Below are 26,017 nucleotides of genomic sequence, written 5' to 3'. Positions count from 1 at the left end.
GACCTACCCTTTTTCGCCGTCAGAAATATTATTGTAGAATGCATTCTAAACAATAATTACCTTTCTGACTTTGCTTGTCCACTGATCAATCTGATTTAAAGTTACAATCCCCAAGAACACTCCTGTGCCTTTGCTCTTGCAATCTCTGCATCTATACAGCCTATATTTTTGTTGCACTCACAATGGGAGGGGAGCTAGTCTGAACCCACCCTTCAGTTTTACCTATTTCCTACATCTTTTTTCTAATGATGAGATCATCATTCTTTTCTCATGTTAAGACCCATTCGCCATCTTGGCTTGCTGTCAGTAAAAACCCATTCAGTCTCCAGCTTCAGGGAATTAAAATCCCATTGCTACCCTTAGTCAGAATGAAAGCCCTTTCACAGGTTGGCTTCATGTTGTGTTACATTCGGTCCTGACCTCCCTGCAGGATGGAATTCAATGTTCAGTCAGTGTTCGAACTGCTCGGTGTAAAAGGAATCTAATTTTGAACTGCTGGTGAAATGGCAAGGATAGTGGGGGAGTTGTTCAAATCAAATCTCACTTACTTACCTGTATCTTTGTCTCTGGAGTCTGTATCTTAGTGGAAATCGATGCAATGAATAATTCTGCTGCGCTGTGTTTAAGTTTTATATTTGCATTGGAACCTTGTTGAAATTTCCCCAGTTGCTAAAGAATATATTCAGACAGAAATATCTGTGGAACTTGAGGATTAGTGTAATGTGAAGGGACAAACATTTTTCTAATTTTCCTCCTGCATTGCTTTTTCCTTTCTGATATTATCAAGCAAATCTGACTTCATTGCATCACAATCAAATTCCCCAGCCTTCAGACTGGCTTCATTTGACAAGAACTGCCAGCAGAGTTGTCACTTTTTGCCTGGAGTTGAATGCTACTGCAGTCTTTTAAATGCACCCTTTAAGTATAATACATGATTTTGTGACAAGTTATAATTTACTGCAATCCCATTGTCTGGAGCTGCAGCAACAGAAGTTTGTTCAAAAGAAATGTTTGAAACCAAATGTGAAGAATTTAGCACTTTTCACCACAATACCAGCTGCATGTAAACTTGAAGAGATTGACTGCAAACATAGAATAACCATCACAGTCTGACTGTTGAAGGCAATCTCCTAGATGTGTTGGCCATACTGAAAATGTCTTCCTCAGCTGACTGTCTAAAAACAGTACGCTGATAACCCTTGAGATTCTGTTGGAAAGACTCTGTTGGAATCATTAAATGCTATGGTATCAATATCATTGGAAATGGAGTAAGTACCAGATTTAACAGCATAAAATTGGCCATTTTCGAACATCCGAGGAGACACATCAGTGACAGTCCTGTGGCAAAAAAAATTGTAATTGGGAATTCGTCTTGAATTCTTTACTGCAGAGGGTGGTCAAGGTTAGGCCATTAAGCATATTCAATGCTGAGATAGACATATTTTAAGTCAAGATAAGGAATCAAGGCTTATGGGGTTAAGGTAGAAAACTGGAAGTTGAAGATTATCAAATCAGCCATGATCTGATTAAATAGCAGAATAACCTCAATAGACTAAATGGTTTACTTCTGTACTTACCTTGTAAAGCTAAATTATGGGTATACCAAAGGACGTCTTACTTGCCAGCAGTGGGACTGGCTCCGTAACTTGTACCACAGGAAGGGATAGGCAATAAATGTAGCTTCCACCCATCAGATCAAAACTTGAAGCCCAAACGTTGCAAAATAAAAGTCAGAGCAGATATTGAGCAACTCCAGTTCAACACTTACTCCTTCAGACTTACAGGTTTGATACCCATTGCTAGCACTCGGGTCAAACACCATGGACAACAACCACACAAACTATATGTTCAAAAACCTCTACCTCTGACATGTGTCAGCCTCACTGCATCATCATGGTATATCTCTGATCCACTTACAATACAGTTTTGTACTCCTTTGTTTGGAATACCTATGCATAGACACTTTGTAACCAGGGCCAGGCACTCAGTTCATGGATTGAACCGGGGAATCCATCTCAAGAATCATCAATTGATCTCTTAGCGCTCATTGGCTTTGAGCCCAATTAGATGGCCACAGTATTAGACTACTTACAGGTGGAAACAGGCCCTTCGGCCCAACAAGTCCACACTGACCCGCCGAAGTACAACCCACCCAGACCCATTCCCCTACATTTACCCCTTCACCTATCACTACGGGCAATTTGGCTTGGCCAATTCATCTGACTTGCACATTTTTGGCTGTGGGAGGAAACCGGAGCACACCCACGCAGACACAGGGAGAATGTGCAAGCTCTACACAGAGAATCTCCAGAGGTGGGAATTGAGCCCAGGTCTCTAGCACTGTGAGGCAACAGTGCTAACTATTGTGTCACTCTCTTCCCTTTTGAACTTTCTCCTTCAGACAGAGTTAACAAGCTCTCATTACTTCTGTCTAGCATTGCCTTTTTGTACAGACACAAAGCCAGGTGACTTGTCATGGTATTCAATCAGGGGGGCATTGATATCATAGAATAATGATTGATCATATATTCCTTACAGTGTGGAAGCAGGCTATTTGGTCCATTGATTCCACACTGACACTCTGAAAAGCATCCCACCTGGACCCACCCGTAGTCCTGCATTTCCTATGGCTCACCCACACAGCTTGCACATCCCTGAGCACTGTAGCATGACCAATCCACCTAACCTGTATATCTTCAGACTGTGGGAGGAAACTGGACCACCCAGAGGAAACTCATCCAGACACAGATTCCATACAGTCGCCTGGGTGTGGAATCGAACCTGGGCCCATGTACTATGAGGCAGCAGTGCTGATCACTGAGCCAACATAATGGCCCAAATGTTACTGGATGGCACCGTATTCAGCTTTGTCAGCTTTGAACCAGCACATATGCACCAAATGCTCTGTGTATCTACCAAATAGCTTTGATACTGAGGAGCAAGTGAGGACTGAAGATGCTGGAGATCAGAGTCAAAAAATGTGGTGCTGAAAAAGCAAGCCAGTCAGGCAGTATCTGAGGAGCAGGAGAATCGACATTTTGAGCATAAACTGTTGCTTATGCTCGAAACGTCGACTCTGCTGCTCCTTGGATGTTACCTGACCGGGGCTGTGTTTTTTCAGCACCACACTTTTTGACTAGGAGCCTTGATACTGAGTTTGTCTGCCTGAGCTTCTCTTCCATTAACTTCAATTGAAATGTAAATTAACCAATGTTTTGGGTGCTTAACAGTTAAGCAAGCTGATAGTGTCCATTCTTTGAAAATGCCCACCCCATGGATCTACATGTACACATTTCCAAGCGGAGGCAATTGAAGAATGGTCAGGAGCAGGAGCCCCGGCAGCTGAATATTTTTCCTTTCACCTGTTCTCAATCCTATTCTGTCTCAGCCACATCAGAAACTGATTTTGTTCAAGGTTTAGTAGCAGTTCTACTGCAGTCAGGAAAGCTATAATTGGAAATGCCACTAAGCAAAGTCAATCCTATGAAGTTTTGTTTCCATTAGAATGTAAGTGTCAAATAAGGCATTACCTGCAAAAAAATATATAGACAAGCAGAGTTTTGAAGATGAGACAAATACTCCACAAATTCATCTTGATTCAGCTATTTCAAGGAAGCTGTCTGTGCACGGTAGTTGATCTTAATCTTTGAATGCTATTCAGCTTAATTTGCACACAAAATATAATCCAACACTACACACAGTACACACTCAATGAGTGAAAAGAAGGCAAAATAATGCTTTTATCTAACCTTGCTAATCAGTCCCCCATAACCCTATTGTGACAAAATGAGATATACCAGAAATGTGGGTGACATTTTTAAAAGCCTTCAAAGTCAGCTACACTTCACAAAAAAAGTGTCTGGTGTGCTTAACTTTAGGGGTTTATTAAGTTATCAGAGGTTTTGCTTATACCAATTATTTTAAAACAATCATCATTGTTGTTGTATGATCTATTGCTGAGGTCTGTACACAGTCATATTTGATGATTGGCTATGGAGAATACATGTAGGGGCATTGTGGGTATATGGGCATGGTGTGTGGTATCTGAGGGGGCATGGGAGATAATGTCTTTAGAATTAGACTTGTTCAGAGGCATGGGAGATAAGACCACAAGACCATTGGACTCAGGAGCAGAAATTATACCAGTCAGCCCATCGAGTCCGCTTCGCCATTCAACCATGCCTGATAAGGTTCTCATCCCCATTCTCCTGCTTTCTCCCCATAACCCTTGATCCCCTTGATACTCAAGAATCTATCTATCTCAGTCTTAAATATGCTCAATGATCTGAGGGAAATGGAGAGGCAAGAAAAATCCTGAGAGGAGCAAGGGGAGCCACGATATGACTGGAGAGGGTTGCAAGTTGGAAAATAATCCAGCTTTAAATGATGTCGGGAGCTGGGCTACTGCATTAGAAAACTCAGGCGGAACTTTTAATTGTTCCCCACATGCTCCACCAGCATCCACACCACTATAGCTCACAAAGTGCACTATGAACCAGACTCCTGTGTGCAAAGACAACTATTTTAGTCAAGCTCGCAAGTGAATCCTGAGTACATTTTTATAGATACAGAGGGGAACAAATTGGAGTTTCCCTAATCTGCATGAAAACCCAGGCTTTGGTGCATATTTCAAGCATTCTGAGGCTACCAATTAAAGGCAAAGTTATACTTAAGAGTTTAAAACTCTCAGGAATCAGAGCTGGCCTTTCATTTCCACACTCTTTGGCATGGACTGGCAGTAGGTGCAGCTAATGACTTTTTCTTTTAATTGATGCATCAATTGTATTTGATCCTATCACTTTCATAAATACATAAGGATCATTTGGAACAAGTTAAACCTGTGAGGAAGTCTTTAGAATTTGGACGTGCGAGTTGAAAATTCTCCGTTCAGCAATTTTTCTGTGTAATTATTGTAAATTATAGCTTGAAATCATTATAATGGTGACAAAAATTGATTTGATCTGCTGCAAAGGAAAGACATTACAAATGAGACTTCATCAATTTTTGTTCCGAAGCTCCAGTGTTTAACGATTCTTCTGCAGATTGTGACTTAATGTTCATCAGATTGATTGAAATCACGGGGTATATTTGCAAAGCAGTAGCACTCAGCCTTCAGGCAAAACTGAGTGAGAAATTGAGCAGAGAACGTACTATGTTAGTTCTGTTTCCACATTTGGTTACACTTGAATTGTGCCCTAACACAGGGAACACTCACTAATTCTTAAGCGAATGCAAATGAGATCAGAATGATGTTATGATATGGAATGTGTCATCTCATGTCATTTTCTCCTGATTAGCACTGTTTCTAATTCACACCCATTACAAAATGTGATTTTGCATGTGTGATGTTCAGCGCCGTATAAGATAATGCAATAACGTTATATGTTTAAGAGGTGTATTTTGTCCTTTTTTAAATGAGAGCTTTTAAGACAGAATTACAGAGCTGTCTATTCAAAACATATGAAGCAAACAGCTCATGAGGCCTTGGGTATTTTTTAAAAATGGGAACAATAGTAGCAGCATGATCGGGTAGAGTCAGACTCCCGTAGAACCAGGGTTTAAGTTTACCTTTCAGTAGTGGTAGGAGTTTTGAAGTGAAAACTGTCTCCCCCTGCTAGAGTTAAAAGCTTGAGCTCTCTCTGCTGTCAGTTCAGGCTTTTGGCTTTTCCTTTCTCATGGACTGGATAAGATCACAAGTGAGGGAATTTTGTTTTGTTGAATTTGTCTTTGCCAAGGGTGTTTATGAAATGCTGCTGTATTGAAACAGTAAACGAGTAGTGATTAAATAATATAATATTTTGTTAAGTGTCTTGATAGAGTTAAAGTTATGCCATTTCTTCTGCCTTTAGCTCTGATAGAGAGTCATCTAGATTTGAAATGTTATCTTGCACTCACTCCATGGATGCTGCCTGACCCGTTGTGATCTCCAGCATTGGTTGTTTTCAGAACAGATTCCAGAAAAAGTTCGGGTCCAGGCTATCTCCTTGATATGATTAGATTACTTACAGTGTGGAAACTTCGGCCCAACAAATCCACACCGACCCACCACCCATCCAGACCATTCTCTTACATTTACCCCTTCACCTAACACTACGGGCAATTTAGCTTGGCCAATTCACCTAACCTGCACATTTTTGGACTGTGGGAGGAAACCGGAGCACCCAGAGGAAACCCACGCAGACACAGAGAGAAGGTGCAAACTCCACACAGTCAGTTGCCTGAGGCGGGAATTGAACCCAGGTCTCTGGCGCTGTGAGGCAGCAGTGCCAACCACTGTGCCACCGTGCATATGTTTGAGGGTGTTTGGTCTGGCCCATCCCTTCTTTTGTTCCATGTTTAAAAAAGAACCCAAGACCTCACAAGATGTTTACTTTATTGACTTTAAAAAGACAGCTTGTCATCTCTGTCATAAAACCACTCTTTTTAAAAAAAAGCAGGACAATATGCACCTAGGTCCCCAGAACATTCTCTGAATCTCTGGGTTAACACTCCAGCAATAATACCACTCGGCCATCACTACCCCTTGATAATCAAGGAGTGGCAGGTAGCTTAATGGTATTGTCACTGGACCAGCATTCTGGAAACTCAGGCTCTTACTCCTGGGATATGGATTTGTATCCCACCAGGGCAGATAGAGAAATTTTGATTAAAGCAAATTGGAATAAAAAGATTGGCTAATCAGCACAATTTAATCATTGTTGATTGTCGTATTAAAAAACCTCATCTATTTCACTAATGTCTTTTATAGAAGAGCAGCGATTGGAGCAAGGCCACGTGGACCCATTGACTATTAGATCCCTGGGATTTTTAACCTAAGCCAATCAGGGAGCCTTGAGTGACAGATATAAATGGGAGTGTCAGAGTCTCCCCACTCGAGGAACTGATTCCGGGCTCATAGCCAGTGTACTGTGCACATGTAAATAAAGGGTAACTTAGGGACAGAATACTGGCCTCGCTGCAGTTATTTCAAGGAGGAAATCTATTATCCCTACCTGTGTGGCCAACATGTGAAGCCAGGACTATTGCAATATGATTAACTCTGAACAGTCCTCTAAAATTATCCTCTCAAGTCCCACAGTTCAAGTGATTGGCAATAAATGCTGAACAGACTAGTAACTCCACATTTGTATGAATTAGATTTCCTACAGTGAGGAAACAGGTCCTTCAGTCCAACAAGTCCACACTGACCCTCTGAAGAGTAACCCACCCAGATTTATTCCCCTAAACTACATTTACACCTGCACCTATCACTGTGGGCAATTTAGCATGGCCAATTCACCTAACCTGCACATCTTTGGATTGTGGGAGAAAACCGGAGCACCTGGAGGAAAACCACGCAGACATGGGGAGAATGTGCAAACTCCACACAGACATTCTCCTGAGGCAGGAATCAAACCAGGTCCCTGGTGCTGTAAGGCAGCAGTGATAACCACTGAGCCACTGTGCCGCCAGACTGGAGGCCTGTGACCAGTGGAGTGCCACAAGGATCGGTGCTAGGCCCTCTACTTTTTGTCATTTACATAAATGGTTTGGATGCGAACACAAGAGGTACTGTTGGTAAGTTTGCAGATGACACCAAAATTGGAGGTGTAGTGGGCAGCGAAGAGGGTTACTTCAGATTACAACAGGATCTGGACCAGATGGGCCAATGGGCTGAGAAGTGGCAGATGGAGTTTAATTCAGATAAATGTGAGGTGCTGCATTTTTGGAAAGCAAATCTTAGCAGGACTTATACACTTAATGGTAAGGTCCTAGGGAGTGTTATTGAACAAAGAGGCCTTGGAGTGCAGGTTCAAAGCTCCTCGAAAGTGGAGTCGCAGGTAGATAGGGTAGTGAAGAAGGTGTTTGGTATGCTTTCCTTTATTGGTCAGAGTATTGAGTACAGGAGTTGGGAGGTCATGTTGCTTCTGTGCAGGACATTGGTTAGGCCGCTGTTGGAATATTGTGTGCAATTCTGGTCTCCTTTCTATCGGAAAGATGTTGTGAAATTTGAAAGGGTTCAGAAAAGATGTACAAGGATTTTGCCAGGGTTGGAGGATCTGAGCTATAGGGAGAGGCTGAACAGGCTGGGGCTGTTTTCCCTGGAGCGTTGGAGGCTGAGGGGCGACCTTATAGAGGTTTACAAAATTATGAGGGGCATAGATACATTTAGTGCAATTAGCCTCCATTGTAAGTATCCCAGAACCTGCTGCACGTTTCACAGAAATTGTAACAAGAAATGTCATGCAAGGTTGCACAAGTTCATAATCCGAGCAACTATTTGCAGTAATCTGCTTGCTTTAGTCCCTGTGCCGCAATGACATTCAATATCATTATTGTGGAAACATACACAATGGTTCTGAATACCTAGCCACACAAGCTGGTGCAGGAAACTTAATGATTGTTAGGAAGTCAGTTCCTCCTCTTATCTCCAGTGTGCTCACTCTTATTTTTTAGTTAAACATGCCTGGTTTTCCTGCACTCCCTGGCTGACTATTACATATCCCAGCTGGGTGAATATCCAGCAGTGGGTGCATGTAGTACAGGTTGGGTGGGTAATTTTCAAAGCACAATTGACCCCATTATTACCATGTTCTTGCCAGACAATGGTTGGCATGATTAGGTGGGTAGGATTGAGCATTCCATTGTTTTAAGTGTTTAAAATGGCTGGAATGAGGGTTTATGTTACTGTTACGTTAATGAATCACTTGCTAGCATAATGACCAATCACTAGTCAGGTACTGAACAACTTTGTGGGTGTTCAAAGTTTGTGAGAAGATTTGTAGCTCGGGTGCTCGTTGTTGTGGTTCTGTTCGCCGAGCTGGGAGTTTTTGTTGCAAACGTTTCATCTCCTTTCTGAGCAGCAGAGACACACCTCTATAAATGCCGGAGGAATCAGCACAGAAGCGCTTCACAGGAGGCTCCCAAGCACTGAGGATGTCACCTAGAAAGGGGACGAAATGTTTGCAACAAAAAAAAACTCCCAGCTTGGCGAACAGAACCACAACAACTTTGTGGGTGGTTTGTTTAAAACAGTAAAACAAAGCTACAAGTTATGAAGCAGACATGACTGTAAACCAACTGAATTCTACTGTGCCACTTGTAGATATATAGCAGGCAGAGTTACAATATTGTATCCACAGAGCATATGGAGACTTTAAAAGTGAACTCTTTTAAAGGCACAATACCGATACAACAGGACTGCCTTTGAGTGGGTGTGTCCTTTACCCATCCAGTGCAACCATTTTGATGACAATATCTCTTTGCATCTTACCCACCTACAAAACAAAACACTCACAACAAAATTCACCTTCCTTGTTCCCCTTCCTAATGTGCCAAATAAACACTCCTGCACAAAGTCCCAAGGCATACCTCACCTTGCACTGCAGTGGACCTGTTCCCTGGGCCTACCTACAGTCCTGACAGTGGCAACTGTGGAGTGCTGGCATTTCTGGCACTGCTAGAGCTGCCAGTAGCCAGAGGTAGAATTGCTTCCGAGTGAATGGGCAGAACTCCCAATATCCATCAATTTCACCCCTTCACAGTGGGTATCTTCCTGTCCTATCAATCATCTGCCTGTTTGTCTTCCAGGAGTGCAGATGACCATCATGAACATGCCTGGAAAGGCATGAGTTCAGATACCAGAAGGCAAACTTTGCAACCCTAACAACAATCTGCATTTATATAGCATCTATATATATTTTATTAGTAAATTGATAAAAACACTGTAGGAACTCATTGGCGCTAACTGGACTAATGATGAGACTTTTCACATTGAAAGGCAAACAAGTATAATATTGTTGAGGATTGAACAGAAAGTTAATGTAAAATTTATTTCACAATTTAGTTTGTTCTTTGTTCATGACTTGGGATGGTGCTTCCATGTATTTGCGACCCTTGGCCTTCTAGCTGGTAGAGGTTACAGGTTTGGATGGTGCTATCGAAGAAAGCTTGGTGATTTGTTGAGTTGCTAGTTTTTGTTTTTCTCTTTAATGTGTTTTTAAATGTAAATCCACTGCCCTCTTATTTTCCCAGAGTTGTTTCACTTGTTGTTTGTTTGTTTATCACCTGTCTGGGCACCAAACCCCAACCCACTTCTATGGCAAAACATCCCTTATTTTTCCACAAAGCTCATCACCCTGGCAGAATAGGTGCAAGGGTGACCCCGGGTGGGTAGGCATAAAGGTCACTGTGCTGGAGTAGTTCAGAGGTCTTGCTGGAGAAATGGGCACCAGGGAATGAACAAAAGGCAGGACAGCATGCCTTGTGAAACGGAATGAGTGTGTGGTGCTACTAGGTGGAAAAGAAAATAAACATCTGGTGTCAGATTTTTAAAGTTTTTATTTATATCATAATCTGTAGGGAACTTCATTTGTTGGAAACGTGCCATCAGGCACACATTTAACAGGCTGCGGTCGCTTTTGAACTCTTGAACTGATTGAGCACAATCATCTGTGATCAGCAGTCCTTCCAAACAATGTCATGTGATGTCCATTGATGCCTGCTGCATTTTTGAGCATTTTGGAACATGACTGAATGCCTCAGGTTGTGTAAAATTCAAGATGAAGCAGAGGATCAATGGCAGAACATGTTTGGAGGACCAACTCCAATTTAATTTTTTTTTAATTAATTCCTCCTAATTCTATGGAGTACCTAAATCAAAGCATACCAAGGTAAACACACCAGGATAAATTCCCTGCTGCACATTCTGTAGCAAACCACATGAGATTCTGAGTAATCTTTGTGCATGGGGAAGGCAATGTTCCAGGAGCACAAGATGAAATAATTGACCCTTCAATCACAGCACACAGCCAAGGAATTATTATTGATGTCAGATTGATTGTCTCTGTCTGGTAATACTAAACTATAATTGCAGTTTTTTACTCATCATTTTTCTATCTTTCAGCATCCAACAACTCAGTTTTCTATAAATCTGAAATGTTGATGATCGGTTGGAGAAACTATGACATCTGTTTAGAGTCTTTATCGAAAATAAATCCAGTCCTGAAATCCTCCTAAGGATTAACTAAACAGTCAGGAACATTTTCTTCCAAGAACTTGCCCAATTTTTTTTTTCAAATTACATTGATAAGATTTGCCTGACAGTTTTGAATTACAACTTGCACTGTCCGATAATAGAGTCATAGAGATGTACAGCATGAAAACAGACTCTTCGATCCAACCCGTCCATGCCGACCATGATATCCCAACCAAATCTAGTCCCACCTGCCAGCACCCAGCCCGTATCCCTCCAAACCCTTCCTATTCATATTCATATGCCCCTTAAATGTTGCAATTGTACCAGCCCCCACCACTTCCCCTGGCAGCTCATTCCATACACGTACAACCCTCTGTGTGAAATGAGGATGTTGTTTTCTGTATAGGTCTATGTATTGTTTTGATTTATTGCAGTGTTGAAATAATCATTAAATAAACTGTAACATTTTAGTTTCTATTAATTTTGCTGCCAGAAAATAGTAAAATGTCACAGCAAAATTAAAAATACTGGCAACATCTGAATCCTTTCGTGAATTTTGCAATTGTTATTTTCTTGTTCATTCAATGTGGCAGATTAATTCCTTCATCATCAAATGTAAATCATATCTGGGAGCATCGGTTTTTACACTCAGTCAACCCATATTTTGTAAACTGACAAACTAGTTGAAGATATTGTTGTGGAAATCTTCACAAAGTGAAGGAATTGATATATTCTACCCTTCTCTCACTGACTATCTGGAGCGTATGTGGGTTTATTATCATTGTTAATACACCAGCCAAAATAATGCATCTGTATTGTTTGCCACATTTCTTTGATCTACTGAATAGACTGAAGTTCTTTAAATTATGATTAATCAGAATTTGGATCTAAACATTATTAGTTCCATAGGTTCCAGAGCCGAGACTCACTGGACTTTGATTCAACTGGACGTTTTTGCCTTTAACCAAGCATTTAAGTTTTTTGAGTGTTCCTAAAATGTCAAACTTGGATCAGATGTTTGGTCTTTTTATGTATTTGATTTACTAGTCATTCTATTCTGCTATTTTTACAGCTCTAATTAAGTTAAAGAAACTAAGATCTCTAACTGTTTGCTCAAGATCTGTCAAAATAAAATTTGGGATCTGTATAGTGCAATGTCTTACTAGTTGGTAATTTCACAAATAACAAAGATAAACAGATAGATTTAGCAAGGAATGACATGGGGATATTGTAATGAAAACATGTATGCTGTGCAACAGCAATAGCCGTGTCAAGTATTAAAACATGTTCACGTGGAAAAATGGAAAATAATCCTGATGCATTTAATTTTGTATTATGGCTAGTCTAGTTTTGGAGAGATTTCTAAACTATTGATATGTTCCATCAAAAACATGCTTATTACACATTGAGGAACTATATTCAGCTTTACCAAAGTAAGTTTAACTCTGGTGAGGCCATGATCAGACTCCCTCTAATGTTTTATTCAGTCACAGGCTGTGGATGTTACTGGCCAGACCAGCAATTATTGCCCATCACTAGTTGCTCTTGGATGTAACTGAATTACTTGCTGTACCATTTAAGAGGCAACTATACTCTGGATCTGGAATAATCTGTGGCTAGCTTCATTCCTGAAAGGATATTTGGAAACCAGGTGGCTTTGTCCAAAACTTAACAATAATTTTGTGCTCATTGTTAGACTTTTAATTGTAGCTTTATTAATTAAGTCAACTATGTGCTATGATGGGATTTGAATCTGGATCACTCATGTGGCATAAAGGCAATTAGGCTATCCCCTCCCCAGATATCACTTGGTCATATGTTCTCCTACATCTTCATTAGGGGATGTGCTCTTCACAAAGTCCAAGACATTATGGGAAATATAAAAAGGCTGATGTATTTTAAATCAAAAACCACACCCCATGTATAAATCAATTACAGAATTCCAGAAAGTTACGATAGGTCTGTGAACATAATTCATATAGGATTGGATTATATTCGAACTAATTAAGTCTCACAAATTTACCGATTAATGTAAGCTTACTTTAATATTTGATGTGTATCCTTTCTTTGTGAAATTCTGTCTGCGACTTTGAAAGTTGAAATGTCAGATTCTCTAAAAGACGTAAGAACAAGTTCCCTTTTCCTTTCTTGGGACTTAGTTTCACAATGTGTGCCTTTCCTATGAACGTTGCTTTGTGGGTTTAAATTGTCTCATTGATTCTCACTAATTAAAAGGACGCAACTCTTGTTTCTTTTACTGTAGTGTCACAGCTCTTAGTTCCTTTTGGTGGGGTCCTTCAGGTGGAAACTATATTGATTCAGCAGAGTGGTTAAGTGTTCTTAACATCTGAATTTCTTTCCCTGCGATAGGGCAATCTGAGCGGAATAACTCAGGAAAACTGATGAGGACTACAATACACCATGTTGTTACTGTTATGGACTAGGTCAGACCACTCAAAGCATTCTTAAGCAGGCAGCCCACACCATAACTTTGCAATTTGTTTCAGTAAGTGTGCAGTGAAAATGGCCTGGAGTAAGTTAGCTAGGTTGACCAACAGGTTTTAAAACGTAGAAAAATTTATTCACAAGATTACGTAATGAAACATAAAGAATAGAATAACGAACCCCTGCAAAACTCACTCTTTTCAAACTACAGATAACTATGCTGTTCTGAATACACACAACAGTCCCAATAAACAAATACCCTGAAACACAGTAAAATTGAAACAAATGCTTACAGGTTGAAATTAGAAGGGCAGAAGGACAGAGTCTAACAGTCTGTTTCCACACAGCTCATTGCTGACCTCCTAACTAGTTCTGGACTGGACTGCTCAGCTAGAGAAGAGCAGCAGGTCAGGCAGCATCCAAGGAACAGGAAATTCGACATTTCGGGCATAAGCCCTTCATCAGGAATATGAAGTGCTGATTGCCGAAACGTCGAATTTCCAGTTCCTTGGATGCTGCCTGACCTGCTGAGCTTTTCCACCAGCACATTTTCAGCTCTGATCTCCAGCATCTGCAGACCTCACTTTCTCCTCCTGCTCAGCTAGAGAGCTGACCACTCCTCTTTATTTGTACAGGTCACTTCTAAAACATGACCACTTTGGCCTCAAGTCTCATTAGTTTGCATATAAACAAAAGGCTTCTCAAAATCCTTTTTCATCTCTTTACCAAACCAGCCACCTCAGAGCTAGGATAAGACCCCTCTGAAAAAAAAACAAGGACACAGTATCCTTGAGAAAAGGAACAGCTTTTTTAGAAATAAAAGGACCAGCTTTGTGACACTACCTCCCAAAGAAATTTAACTATTCTCGACAGCGCACAGAAAATTAGAACAAGAGGCTCCAAATGTTTCAGAAGTGGAAAGTTAGGGCTGGATTGTTAGGGTGTGAAGTATCAAAAACAAAAAGGTAGGCCTTCATTACTCACATCTGAAGACTGAGTTGATTCCTGCTCAACTAATTTCCTCAACCATTTAGCTGAAGCAGGTGACAGGGTTGCATGCCTGCACGTGAGAGATAGACAGTGAGGATCTATAGTTGGAAATTTCCGGTAAGCTCCAAGGTTCCAAGAGACAGCAGGGAACAGGGCAGCTGCCTGGAGGTGGTACCCGGGCAGTAAACCGAATTGGGGGTGTAATATTTTGGGTTGTTTAGAGATCCTCCCTGCCTGACTGGCTTTAGCTGCAGCCACTGGCTGCACCATCAAAGGGTTCCCTTCTACAATGGTGAGCCGACAACTGAAAGGAATGTTTTAAACATTGGAACAAGCTAAAGAGTGCACTCATCCTTCCTAGGGTGCTGTTCATCTCACTTGCATCAAATGGTCAGCTTCTGCTCCTTCGACATTGGAGAGCCTCTTATTGACAATCTGTCTTCGAGGTCCCATGCGTCGTTGTTCATTTACAAGCCCACCCTTCTACTACTATGCAGATAATTCAGGGAAAAACACAGATAACTGACCACCCTCCATCAATAAATGTTTGAGGCTAACATTTGTGCCCGTTACTGTATCAGGTTCACATTGAGCAGTGCAGTATCTAATCGGGGAGTGCTCCATTCCGTGATAGGAGAATAGAACTGACAGAATTCTTACCGTCCCTCAGTTTAACGAACACAACAGTTCATAACGAAAACACATGCTGAATTCTCTCTGGTCTTGTTCAAACTGATGTTGAATCCTTCAGAAGTCTCAGCTCCCAATTAGCCATTCATGCTGCACATTACAAAGAAAATCTTTCTGAATGTTTTACTCTTGCCAACATGACTAAACTGTCAACTGAAAAATAGCTTGTTTGAAAAAAAGAACCTCCCTGGTAAAAACCTTGTCATGTCTCTGTCAGAGCCTGAACCAAAAAGCCCTTTTCAATCAGCTTCTGTGTAGATCAGACTGGATAAATATCCTTTCAGCACTATTTCTACCAGTGAACCTAATAGCTACCTTTCAAGATTAAAGCTTTCTTGAACACTATAATTGCAAACTGGGTTGTGGTTTGATTCTGAAATATGGTGAGACAGTCAGCTCAACCACTGCCCTGCATCTCTCACTTCTCTCCCCCCCCCCATCTCACATTTAATTCAACATGGAACAAACTTTCAATATGCTTGCTTAGATGTTTAAACATAACTACAATCACTTCCTCAATCTGCTGAAGTCTTTTGGTGTCAAACTTGTGTTTCACTCAAATCTTGTAAAGCACTATGTTGACTTTTTGTTAAAGTTGCTATCAAAATGCACCATGTTATTATTGATGCTGCTGTTGTAGATTGGCTTATTTTCATTCTACTTTGAGCATGTCAAAGGATATAATTATAGTCTTTTTTTTACTTTGAAGCTATGCAGAGGCGACCTCCACCAGGTTCCTTGTGTGAACTGGAACTTTATTACCGTGGTCTTAAAATGACTGAAGCATCCTGCTTAGCACTTGCTTTCAACTTCTTGAAAACACATCCTGAAGCTTGTCTAACAGCGCAGCAATCAATGAATAGGAAAATCAAAATCCAAGCAATTGAACACAATATATTTTCTCCCTTTTAATATGGGGGTGCTAAGATCTTTTTTTCTGAGTTTCTGATTTAGTATAAGCCCCTTGATGAAGCAGATGCTCAGTTGGGAAGGAAATATATCTTCCTAATGATTGTCCTTAATAAGACCTGCCCTCCAGTCCAGGCAGCATCCTGGTAAATCTCCTTTGCACCCTCAAGAGAGCTTCCACATCCTTCCTATAATAAGGTGACCGGAACTGAATACAATATTCTTAGTGTGGTCTAACCAGGGCTTCATAGAACTGCAGCACAACCTCGCGGCTTCTAAACTCAATTCCCCTGCTAATGAAAGGCCACATACTGTATGCCTTCTTAACAACCCTATCAACTTGGGTGGCAACTTTGAGGGATCTATAGACATGGACCCCAAGATTCCTCAGTTCCTCCACTCTGCCAAGAATCCTGCCTTTAATCCTGGAATCTGCTTTCAATTTTGACATTCCAAAATGAACCACTTCACTCTTTTCCGGGTTGAAACCCATTTGCTAGTTCTCATCCCAGCTCTACATCCTGTTAATGTCCTATTGCAACCTACACCAGCCCTCCACACGACTCCACCAATCTTTGTGTCATCGGCAAACTTACCAACTCACCCTTCAACTTCCTCATCCAAGTCACTTATAAAATCACAAACAGCAGAGGTCCTAGAACTGATCCCTGTGGACCCCCACTGGTCACCGAGATCTAGGCTGAACACTTTCCATCAACTATCACCTTCTGTCTTCTACGAGCCAGCCAATTCTGTATCCTGACAGCCAAATTTCCCTGTATCCCATGCGTCTTTACTTTCTGAATAAGTCTACCATGAGGAACTTTATCAAAAGCTTTGCTAAAATCCAGATCCCAACCACATTCACTGCTCTACCTTCATCAATATGTTTTGTTCACATCCTCAAAAAATTCAATAAGGTTTGTGAGGCATGACCTGCCCCTCACAAAGCCATGCTGACTATCTCTAATTAAACTATGCTTTCCCAAATAATCATAAATCCCGTCTTTCAGAATCCTCTCCAATAATTCGCCCAGCACCGGCATAAGACTGGTCTGTAATTCTCAGGGTTATTCAAAGGACTGAACAATGAAAGCAAGCATGCAAAATGCCTTTTTAATCATCCTGTCTATGTGTGTCGCAAACTTCAAAGAATTATATACCTGCAACCCTAGGTTCCTCTGTTCTATAACACTACCCAAGGCCCTACCATTAATTGTGTAAGCTCCATCCTTGTCTGTTGTACCAAAGTGCAATGCCTCCTATTTATCCAGATTGAACTCCGTCAAATGATATATGGTCACTTTTTCAGAACTGAGATGAGGAGAGATTTTTTTTAACTCTGGGAGTAGTGAACCTCTGGAATTCACTGCCACAAAAAATGGTCAAGGTCAAAATATTGAATGTTTTCAAGAAGTAGTTGCATCTCATTCATGAGACTAATGGAATCAAATGGTATGGACAGAAAGCAGGAACAGGATCGTATTGAATGGTGGAGCAGTTTAAAGGGCTGAATGGCCTACTACTGTTCATATTTTCTATGATTCTAGGTACCTACTTTTCTTACCTCTGGAACTGCTTTTCTGAGCTTCTATGAACAATGGTATATTAAGCATTTCTTTCAAATCATCCTCATTCTTAAGGAAAGTTTCAGTCACTCTGACATGTGCTTGTGGCATTATTTTGGCCTCTGGTAATCAACTTTGTACAGCCCTTGCTTCAGTTACCAGACACGATGGTAAAATGCCTGGAACATGTTTATGGAACTGTTCTGTCAATTTAACCTCGTTCTGACATTCTGTGATTTTACTTGAAGCTTTAGCGTTCATCACATTACTCAGGAGAAAGACAATTCTGTTTACGAGTAATTTCTTAACAACTTTAAATGCCATTATTCCAAACAGCAAGTCATTCTCTAATTGCAGATTGTACCAAGATATATTCTCCACTTTTCCTGTTTGTTAACACATTTGTTTTCATTACACTCTCTAAAGGGAAAGCTATAGTATCCTTCTGTGAAAGGGTCTGAATAGCACCTTCATTTATTAATATACTATAACGGCTGCATCATTTGTAGAAAAAGGGTTTTCCTTTCCTTTTGTCAAAAAGGCCTTTATATTTCTTATCTAGTTTATTCACGTCACCGAAACTCACATTAGCATTTACCTATAGTTTCCTGATTATTATTACAGCTTTAATTTGATCCAAGTTATTTTCTTTATGAATTCTCCATTTTATGAGAATGAAGAATAAAGCATACAGTAAATGGCAGGACCTTTAAGACTAACACTGAGGGATCTTGGGTGAGAAGTCCAAGTCCATACCTCCCTGAGGGTGGTAAGGTAAGTGAACACGGTGGCAAAGAAGGCACATGGCCGACAGTCAAGGCATCAAACATAAAAGTTGGCAGTCATGTTGTACAAGACTTTGGTGAGGCCACATTTGGAATACTGTGTACATATATAACATTCATAAACCCTCGCCTTGACAGTATTTTAAATATTTAAGGCCTTCAGTTACAATATAAATGCATTAATTTCATAGGATCTTGTTAACCAAATCACATATGTAAATGTAGCATTAATAAATGACCCTGTCATGCGCAAATGAAAATAAAAACAAGGATCTAACATACCTTTGAAATGCTGAGATCGGTAGCAATACAATTTGTTTCTTTATATTTGCAGTTGTTGGAAGTGAAAATCCAGAAGTAGATGAAGTCGCAGGAAAATTGATCTTGATTTATAATACAATGTCTGAGTGTTTCCCAAGTTGTAAGAATCCTGTTTTCTCCTTCACACTCCTTTATGTAACGGATTTTAAAACAGACTCCAATCTCAACACAAGTAACATTAAATCTCAGTTACACGGTCATTTTTAAAAATGGAATAAAAGGTGCAGAGTGTCGTTTGGTTCTTTGTTTGCAGTAATGTTAAGATACAGCATCACAATTTAGATGAACCTTTTACTTATTGATACCTTTGGTCATGTCAAAAATCACACAACACCAGGTTATAGCTGACAGGTTTATTTAGAAGCGCTAGCTTTCGGACAACCACCTGATGAAGGAGCAGTGCTCTGAAAGCTAGTGCTTCCAAATACACCTGTTGGACTATAACCTGGTGTTGCGTGATTTTTAACTTTGTACACCCCAGTCCAACACCGACTCCTCCAAATCTTTGCTAGTGTCAAAAGCCTTGAATGTGCATGAAATAGAAGCTGCAAAAAGCAAAATTTATTGCAATTTTTCAACTGAATAACTGTAACTATTTTCTTAAAGTAATGCAACCAATGTTACAAATTAACAACTATACGATTCAAGATAATTGTTTTTAATCCTGATTGCAATTCTTCGAATTTACATTTGGGAATTGTGGAGATAATTGGCTGTGGTCTTAGCCTTAGGTTCAGCCTGAGGAAAGTTACACATTTCCTTTGCCATAAGTGCCTTGGGGTGTAATCTGCTGTTAGGCATTGTTATGGACCAGACCAAATCCCATCAACATATGTTAACAAGGTACCCTAGTCCAAGGAATTGGTTTAGCTCAGTTGGCTGGCTTGTTGGTCTGCAGGGCAGTATGATGCCACTAGTGTGGGTTCAATTCCAATCACTGGTTTGAGATTGCAATGAAGGGCTCTCCTTTTGAACCTCTTCTCTGACCTGAGGTCTGGTGGCCCTCCAATTAAACCACCATCAGCTGCTTCTCTCTAATGAGAGAAGTCTCTATGGTCTGTGAAGACTATGGCAATACAAGTCTACACCCTAGCTTTTACTTATTTTAAAGGTAAGTGTAAAACATTGTGTTTCAGATGCAATTCAATTGGTCAAGCTACCAGGCTTGAAACAAAATGCACTTTGTTCATCGACCATAATTCAAACACAGACAAAATAAAAATAAGAATAAAACAGTTGGATTAACTGTTCCTATATAGTAACATCCCATAAACACCCTTGGTCTCACATGTAATTCTCGTAGCAGGAAGAGACCCCATCTTTTAGCTGTAACACAGAAGGGAATTTGAGCTTCCACATCCAGCTTCAAGGCTCCAGCAACTGCAGAAAGCTAGAAATAAAAATCCTAGTTCTGTGTGAGCCTGACTCCGCCCATTCAGGCTGCTTCTATTGTTCCAACTTTTGAAAAAATGTCCAAAGGCCTCAGAAACTGTATACTTTATTAGCTTTGGTGCAGATTGCTTAGCACCTCTGTCTCAACCTTTCTTCATTAATAAAATAAGACAAAAGACACCTCTTAAAGCTATAATATTGTCATAACATAGTTCACATTGCATGTCAGAACATACATGATCTCTTCCAACTCTTTGTTTCTACCTGTACATAAAATTTTTGAGAACTGTTTTCTCCAGTCTCCTTAACAAGGTGTCAACTATTATTATGGCTTGGTTTCACGCCCATCTTCTCCTGGACTCTGCCACCCTCTTGTGTAAAAAGCTTTCCTTACACATCTCCTTTAAACTTTTCCCCTCTTACCTTAAACCTATGGCCCTTGTAGTTGCCATTTCCACCCTGGGAAAAAAAGATTATCCACCCTATCGGTGCCTCTGCATTTTATACATCTATCAGGTCTTCCCTTTGGTGCTCCAGTGAAAACTCCCGTCAACCTGGAATTCAGTGAAAAGGGGAAAAAAAGCACGCGGTGCAAAGGTGTTACAGAAATCCAAGCAGTTGTTGTTGTTATGGGAGAACATTCTCAAAGATCTCCACCAAGCCTGCTGCAAACAGTTCAGGTGGACCCCTAAATGCTGGTTACTCCTATCAACTTTGGGTTAATTCAAAAGGAATGAAAAGCAGTAAGCGCCAAAGCAATGCAAGTTGTTGTTGTTGGGGAAACATCCCCAAAAAGACCTGTCAACACTCCCCGTCAACAGTTGCGCTAGCATCCCAAATGTTGCTCACTCCCATCAACCTGGATTTAATTCAAAAAGAATGTTAAAAAGTTAAACTCCAACGAAATACAAGTTGTTGTTAGTGTTGTTGGGGAACCTTGTCAAAAACCCCCTCAAACCTCTCGGTTAAAAGTTGGGGAAGCACTCCACCACCCCTGTCCCCCTCCCCCACCCCACCCCCCTGACTTTTCTCAAAACCAGATCAGACGAACTATTGGAATCCAACTGCAACAATTTTAATGCATTTCATTACAAGTTGCTATTTAAATGACACGAGTTTTGCCCCTCCATTTTGACAGAGTGGCGAGGAGAGAAGGTGAAGTGAGTGAGGGCTGCCGGGAAGTAAGGGCTTAATTTATATTTGGACAGTGGCTAAACCCGAGATACTACACGTGTAGTATCTCCCTCCTGTCCCCTCCTCTAACCAGAAGAAAAAGACTCTATAAGGTAAAGCTTTAATTTCTTTCTTTTTCATATATTTTAAGTGTATTGCATGGTTTTAGTTAGTTCATACAAAACCTAGCTTACAAGTGGCATGTGCCTCTTGCTTGATGTGGGAGCTTAGGAATGTCTGACGTTCCTGACTCTTACGTTTGAAGAAGTGTGTCCAGCTGCAACTCTTGTTTGACCACATGATGACTCTGGAGCTGTGGATGGACTCACTGTGGAGCATCCACGATGCTGAGAAGGTTGTGGATAGCACGTTTAGTGAACTGGTCACACCACAGGTTAGAATTGCTGAGGGAGACAGTGAATGGGTGACCAAAAGACAAAAAAAGAGTAGGAAGGCAGTGCAAGTGTCCCCTGCGGTCATCTCCATCCAAAACAGGTATACCATTTGGATACTGTTGGGGGAGATGGCTCACCAGGAGAGGGCAGCAGTTATCAAGATCATGGCACCGTGGCGGGCACTGCTGTTCAGAAGGGCGGGAAAAAGACTCGTAGAGCCATTGTTATAGGGGATTCTATTGTGAGGGGAGTAAATAGGCAGTTCTGTGGCCGAAAACGTGACTCCTGGACGGTATGATGCCCCCCAGTGCTCGGGTCAGGGATGTCACCGATTGGCTGCAGAGCATTCTAAAAGGGGAGGGTGAACTGCCAGTTGTCTTGGTGCATGTGGGCACCAACGATATAAGTAGAAAACGAGGTGAGGTCCTGAAAGAAGAATTCAGGGAGCTAGGGGAGAAGTTAAAGAAGAGGACCTCAAAGGTAGTGATCTCAGGATTACTACCAGTGCCATGTGCTAGCCAGCATAGAAATGAAAAAATAGGCAGGATGAACAAGTGGCCTGATGGATGGTGTAGGAGGGAGGGGTTCAGATTTGTTGGGCATTGGGACTGGTTCTGGGGAAGGTGGGACTATTACAAAATGGACGCTCTACATCTGAACCAGACTGGAACCAATGTCCTTGGGGGAGTTTTTGTTACTGCTGTTGGGGAGGTTTTAAACTAATGTGGCAGGAGTCTAGGAACCAGAAGAGAAAACAAGAAGGCAACAGGATGGAGACTGCAGACTGTAAGGTTCATGAAAATAGCATGAACAAAGGGAAGAGTAGGCAGAGAGCAAATGAACGCAAAAGAACTGGTAGCCTGAAATGCAGCTACTTTAATGCAAGGAATATAGTGTGTAAGGCAGATGATCTTAGGGCTTGGATTGGTGCCTGGGAGTATGACGTTACTGCAATCACAGAGACTTGGTTGAAGGAAGGGCATGATGATTGGCAACTAAATGTTCCAGGATATAGATGCTTCAGACAGGACAGGGAGGGAAGTAAAAGGGGGGGTGGAGTTGCATTGCTGGTCAGGGACAATATCACGGCTGTGCTAAAGAAGGACACTATGGAGATCTTGGGTAGTGAGGCATTATGGGTGGAGCTGAGAAATAAGAAGGGTGCAGTTACATTGTTGGGGCTGTATTACAGGCAATAGGGTAGCGGTGATGGGAGATTTTAATTTCCAACATTGACTGGGATACACTTAGCGTCAGAGGTCTGGATGGGGTAGAATTTGTAATAAGTATCCAAGAGAGTTTTCTAGAGCAGTATGTCAATAGTCCGACGAGGGAAGGGGCCATATTGGACCTGGTACTGGGGAATGAACCAGGCCAGGTGGTAGAAGTTGCAGTGGGGAATTTCTTTGGGAACAGTGACACAATTATGTAAGTTTTAAAGTATTATTCGTAGATAAAGATAAGAGTGGTCCTAAGGGAAGAGTACTAAACTGGGCCAAGGCTAATTATATCAAAATGAGGCAGAAGCTCAGAAATGTGGATTGGACACAACTATTCGAAGGGAAGTCCACATTTGATATGTGGGAGATTTTCAAAGATAGGTTAAAGATAGTGCAGGATAGGCATGTCCTGTTGAAGGCAAAGGATAGGAAGGGCAAGATTCGTGAACCATGGATGACAGGAGAAATTGTACGACCAGCCAAGAGGAAAATGGAAGCGTACATAAGGTCTAGGCAGCTACGAACAGAACCGGCCCTGGAGGAATATCGGAAGAGTAGGACAAGTCTTAAATGAGGAATCAAGTGGACTAAAAGGAGTCATGAAATAGTTTTAGTGAGCAGAATTAAGGAGAATCCCAAAGCATTTTATTCTTATATAAGAAGCAAGCAGTTATCAAGAGAAAGGATTGGTCTACTAAAGGATAATGAAGGAAGGCTGTGTGCTGAACCTGAGAGAATGGGTGAGATTCTGAATGATTACTTTGCATCAGTGTTCACTGAGGAGAGGGACATGATGAATCTTGAGATTAGAGATCGAAGTTTGATTAGTCTGGATGATGTTGACTGAAGTAGGGAAGATGTGTTGGGTAGGCTAGAGGTTATAAAGGTCGACAAATCCCCAGGACTGGATGGGATCTATTGCAGGTTGCTGAGGGAGGCGAGAGAGGAAATAGCTGGGTTCCTGACAGATATCTTTGTGGCATCCTTAAACACAGGTAAGATGTCGGAGGACTGGAAGTTTGCTCATGTTGTCCCCCTGTACAAGAAGGGTAGTAGGGATATTCTGGGTAACTACAGACCAGTGAGCCTGCCGACAGTGGTGGGGAAGTTGCTGGAGAAGGTACTGAGGGATAAGATCTATTTATACTTAGAAAAGAATGGGCTTATCAGTGATCAGCAAAATGGTCTTGTGCAGGGGAGATTGTGCCTTACCAACTTAATAGAGTTCTTCGAGGAAGTGACCAAGTTGATAGATGAAGGAAGGGCTGTTAATGTCATATACATGGACTTTAGTAAGGCGTTTGATGAGGTTCCCCCATGGTAGACTAATAGAGAAAGTGAAGTCACATGGTGTGCAGGATGTTCTAGCTCGGTGGATAAAGAATTGGTTGAGCAACAGAAGACAGAGAGTAGTAGTTGAAGGGAGTTTCCCGAAATGGAGAAAGGTGACCAATGGTGTTCCACAGGGGTCAGTGTCGGGACCACTGTTGTTTGTAATATACATAAATGATCTCGAAGAGGGCACTGTTGATATGATCAGCAAGGTTGCAGATGACACGAAGATTGGTGGAGTAACAGAAAGCATAAGGGACTGTCAGAGAATACAGGAGGGTATAGATAGACCGGAGAGTTGGGTGGAAAAGTGGCAGATGGTTTTCAATACAGACAAATGTGAGATGGTGCATTTAGGCAAGACTAATTCTAGAGCAAATTATATAATAAACAGAAAAGCCTTGGGAAAAGTTGATGGGCAGAGAGATCTGGGAGTGCAGGTCCATTTTACCCTGAAGGTTGCTGCACAAGTGGATAGAGTGGTCAAGAAGGCATATAGTTTTCTTGCCTTCATTGGATGGGGTATTGAGTATAAGAGCTGGCAAGTCATATTAAAATTGTGCAAGACATTGGTTCGGCTGCATTTAGAATACTGTGTACAGTCCTGGTCACCACATTACCATGTGGATGCTTTGGAGAGGGTGCAGAGAAGGTTTTCAAGAATGTTGCCCGGTATGGAAGGTGCTAGCTATGAAGAGTGGTTGAGTAGGTTAGGATTATTTTCATTAGGAAAAAGGAGATTGAGGGAGGACCTGATTGAGATTGACAAAATCATGAAGGGTATAGACAGGGTGGATAGAGGCAAGTTTTTTCCTAAGTGAGGGATTCAATAACGAGATGTCACACTTTCAAGGTGAGAGGTGGACAGTTTAAGGGGGATACACGCGGCAAGTACTTCACACAGAGGGTGGTGGGCGTCTGGAACACGTTGCCAGCAGAGGTGCTAGAGGCAGGCACAGTAGATTCATTTAAGATGCATCTGGACAGATGCACGAGTAGGTGGAGAGCAGAGGGATACAGATGCTTAGGAATTGACCAATAGGTTTAGACAGTAGATTTGGATCGGCTCAGGCTTGGAGGGCTGAAGGGCCTGTTCCTGGGCTGTAAATTTTCTTTGTTCTTCTTTTGTCCTTTGTAAAACATTGCTGTAATAACTACTGGGCTGAATTCTCTGTTGCTTTTACTGTAAGTTGGTTTAGCAATACTCCTTTAAGCAGTTAAAAGACATGCTGGCTTAGTAGGACATTGGAATTTCAACTTTAGATATTCTTGACTCAAACATAGAAGATTGGTTGATGCTGCAGCAATGTAATGAGGGATTACTGGGCTTGGCAGAGATACCCAGTTTTTGGTGATAAATTAAACCCGTGTTCACACTGCCTGCTTCAGTGTAAACTATGGAATGGCGCTGTTTCAGGGAGAGCAGAGCGAAACTCGAGCCAACATTTCTCTCATAAACAACACCATCAAAATCAGATTCTGTTGGAAGTCACTCATTCTGGGACTTGCTGTGTGTTTGCCGTTACTGCCAAGAATATTTATTTCAGAAATAATCCTCTGATTAGAAAATGTTTGGTGCGTCCCAAGAGATCTTCGTAAAGTTCTTCCCTTCACAGCAATCTTTTCAAAATTGTCAAGATTGACTGGGAGCTAACGAAGCTGATTTGGCTCAAATTTTGTGGCAACCTTTTTCATCAGAGCTACTCCAGGGTACCACCTCACCCTGATCCACCTGCACATCGCTTCATACCCTATATGGGGGTCTAGATTAGTGTGGTGCTGGAAAAGCACAGCAGGTCAGGCAGCGTCCGAAGAGCAGGAAAATCGACATTTTGGGCAA

The sequence above is a fragment of the Hemiscyllium ocellatum genome, chromosome 21 (genome assembly GCF_020745735.1).
Source record: "Hemiscyllium ocellatum isolate sHemOce1 chromosome 21, sHemOce1.pat.X.cur, whole genome shotgun sequence".
NCBI lineage: Eukaryota > Metazoa > Chordata > Chondrichthyes > Orectolobiformes > Hemiscylliidae > Hemiscyllium > Hemiscyllium ocellatum.
This window is presented reverse-complemented; position numbering follows the sequence as displayed.